The sequence below is a fragment of the Capsicum annuum genome, chromosome 2, assembly GCF_002878395.1.
Source record: "Capsicum annuum cultivar UCD-10X-F1 chromosome 2, UCD10Xv1.1, whole genome shotgun sequence".
Classification (NCBI taxonomy): domain Eukaryota; kingdom Viridiplantae; phylum Streptophyta; class Magnoliopsida; order Solanales; family Solanaceae; genus Capsicum; species Capsicum annuum.
Window position 1 is genome coordinate 86,771,479 of NC_061112.1, and position 3,914 is coordinate 86,775,392.

A 3,914-nucleotide genomic window follows, 5' to 3' on the forward strand; every position below is an offset into this window, starting at 1 on the left:
GGAAGAATGAAAAGCTCTCATCTCTTGCCTTTTCTCAATAATTTTTATCTACTTTATTATTCATAATATTCATCTTCTAACTTAATTTTAAAACATTATATTTGAAATTTAAAAAACGCCCACAATAATCTTGCTGCTTACTTTTTTCGCTTTCACTATAGTTTCTTTTTTCAAATTTTCTTGAAATTTTTAGGTTTTTTAACAAACCCTATTTAAACTATAGTTCATGTATAAATCAAATTTATATTTTTTAGGAAATGTACATTTGAACGACCAAATATCATTAGCAAAAGCGGTAGACATAACCACAAATTCAAAAATTTCAAATAAAAAATAAAAAATTTGTAATAATATGTAATAGCTCATATATGAGATCTAATATCTGTGTTGAAATATCGTTCTTTTAGAACAAATCTGATCCTATTTTTCAAATAAATTAGTCAAGTTGAGTGATTTGACTAGTTTTTAGAAATTGGGAGCTATAAATCATGTTTAGAAAAAAGACTTACTTTCAAATTCTAAATATTTTTTGCAAAAAAGTATGACTAAACACAACTTCTACTTTAATAATTCAAAACAAAATGAACAATATTTGATTTTCATGGACAAATGGCTACTAATCTACTACATAAATTCTTAAGTTTATCCTAGCAGCTACAACGGAATAGGGATAGCGAGCAGAGGTTGAGTTTTCGCCAGGGTAATACCAAAATCTTCCTCCATGTCCAAATCTTTAGGTACAATTCCACCATGTAGCTTCCAATTAAAGGCATTTAGCAATGAACTTAGTGCTACTGGAACCGTCCAGATAGCCAAGGGCAATACAGGGCAAATTCTTCTACCAGCGCCAAAACGGAAAGAGCTCAAAATCCTGGCCTTTGACATCTATTTCTGACTCCCAAAACCTCTCTCGCGTAAAGTCCAATGGGTCTTCCCATAGGCTAGAGTCCCGCCCTATTGCCCATGAGTTCACAAGAACTTGTGAGTCTTTTGGAATAAAATAGCCGCTAAAATCAACATCTTCCTCTACTTTGCATGGAATTAAGAAAGGAACTTGTGGGTGTAGTCGAAAGGTTTCCTTGATGATGCACTTCAAGTAAGGTAATTTTGCAACATCAGCTCCATCTACTAGTTTGCCTCTGCCAACTACTTGTGCAAGTTCTTCTTGTGCTTTCTCCAAAGTATGTGGATTCTTAAGTAGTTCAGCCATTACCCACTCCAACGTATTTGATGCAGTATCTGTTCCTGCTGTAAACAATTCCTGCAAAATTTACTGGTCTAAGATCCTAAACTGTGTCGCTTTCAAGTAGACAAACTGAAATTTCGTCACTGTTGATAAGGTGTGGCATTATTGCAACAACCATTAACCAAGCTACCAAACAAACAACTAGTAGAGACATATATACAACTAAATTATCAAAATTAGGGGCGGGTCCAGAGGGAAAGGTATGGGTTTATTCGAATTCAGTAATTTTCACTCGAATATATATATTTAGTCATCTCTAATCTCTAGTTGTCAAAACTTAGATGAGGTGATTGCACCATTCAAGACAATTGAGGATTGGAGAAAGAGGAGTGGAGAGTAAACTCACCAGACACAGGTGATTGCTCTGCCATTGTCCACTGCTTCACCAGTTTCACCAGTCTTTTGACAGTAATCGATCAGATCCTGGATCTTTTTTGTCCTCAGATGCTCACTAGCGTCAAGCCTGTTACCTAAGAATAGCGGTGACAGAATTAATCAATTTAATATTTTCTTGCTCTAACTTGCAAGTTAAAACATATCGCAATATAAATTGTTTGTTGATTTGACCTAACGGGTTAAAAGGAATTACCATCAAACTATTGCATCAATGATGATACGTAACTTGAATATTGAGAGAGACATAATTTTGAAAGAACTAGATTCCTTCCTCCTTCCCAAATTTGTTTAGTCCATACCAAAATGATGATGGCTTGCCAAATCTGAGCATACTTAATTAGATTGACAAGTTTTTATAGTCTAGGATTACAAATTTCAAAAAAGAAAAATTTTATGCCATATAAATTGAAATAAAGAAATTATTAATTTAAGAAAAATAAATTTCTAATTTTATTCAAAAAGCAAAACAAAAAAAAGAGAAGGTTGGGTCTTGTTTAAGAGGTTAAAGTCATGACAATATTGACACAACTTATTTGGCCCAAGCAAAAACTTTAGGCAATTCAGGCCGTGCTTATTTATTTGATTCATTTTAACTCGCTCAAATTTGACTCAGTTACCAATTTATAGTCTTTGCCTGAGAAGATGTGAGAGTTCATAATCTTGTGAAGTGTTCTCCACTGAGAATCGACAGGTAGCCTTACAGCAGAGAAATATGAGTGATTGCAGGCACGAGCTGCATCTGGAACAAACCTATTGGAAAAGGTTAAATCTTGCTTTTGCAAGACTTCTTTTGCCAGGACTGAGGAGGAAATGACCACTGTGTTTACTTGCCCCAATTTCAGATTCATAATTGGACCATGAGTTTTTGCGACTTGGGCAAGTGATTTGTGGGGTTTGTCACCAAGCAAGTGAAGATTTCCAATGATGGGCAAAGGGAATGGACCTGGTGCTAGTCTTTTTGTTCGTCTAAGTGAAATCAGTCCATGCACCATAAGCCAGACAAATAACAGTCCTAGACAAATGTTCACGTAGTCCATTTGTCTCTATAATTTCTTGCCTTATATATGAACTAGGGAATATATTGGTTTCCTGTAGGAATATGTGATGCCTTGGAAGTTGGATGCAATGGAGCCATAGCCTTTATATAGGGTGGCCAAGGTTGACATTTATTTTGTCTTTATGCAAATGAACAAAATAGAAGTGAAATTTCTCGTTTAACTTTACTATGATATTTCTCGTGCCCTTTGCTATGAAATTTGGGTCTTTTGTCTTTATCTAAGTTCAAGATAAAAGTTGTTGAAAAATCTATCTGAACATTTGTTCTACACTAAACGACCTTGGTAATATAATCCAGTTCGGATACACTCCCTCTATATTTCAAAATCAAACGCTTAGATTTCCAACATAATGAAAATTATACTCACCCTTTATGAGGTTTATTAAACTATGATTATTTTTTTGAAAAATTAAAATTACAAATAATATGTTATAAATGTATTTACATTATTCAAGAATCGAAGTCGATTTGCTTTAATGAATGTCTATCAAGATCTAGTTGATATCTATCGGAATTTAAAGTATATGTCTTTTAGTCAGAAACAAGGAGTATTTTCCCCTATAAATAGAGAGGTTTTGTTCATTGTATAATCAATCATCTTATAATCTCTCATCCCTTAAAGAGAAATAAAGAAACTTCTTCTCTCTCTATTTATTCTTGTTGTTCTTTATTTATATTTCATAACACGTTATCAGCACGAGTCTCAAATATTTTGCTACACGATACCACTCCTACGCTTACAATTTAGTCACGAGGTATATGTAAGTAAGCCTAATAATATATATGTTAGGCAGAAAAATTGATTGAGGTGTCCACCACAGGTAAGTAACTAAACTCATTTACTTAGAAAATAAATGTGCCTACTCTATGGCAGAGTGTGTGGCAAAAGAAAAGTAGCAATTTAGTTTGAGCAACTTCCTAGTCAGTATACTGAGAATTTTTAGATGTTTTGCATTCCAGGTCCTCACCCAGTTCCAATTCAGCAAGTATATTTCTTAACCTTCGCATGGGATTAACAGGACTCCTCATTGTACCAGGTAGTGCCATATGATTCTTTTGATAAATGAGGGTCTCATGAGTTTTCTCAATCGTAAAGTTTATATTGTGCTCAGTAAGGGCATCTTGAGTTGTCTCATTGAACCAACTTTTTAATGATGTCAAAGGGAGAAAGATGAGTTATGCATATATTTATAACCTAATGACTAATATATTTCA

General features: G+C 33.9%; 1 pseudogene; it reads right to left on the minus strand.

Annotated features, from left to right (window-relative positions):
• Nucleotides 1–570: 570 nt before the first annotated feature.
• Nucleotides 571–2,736, minus strand: LOC107853288 (annotated as a pseudogene).
• Nucleotides 2,737–3,914: the final 1,178 nt, after the last annotated feature.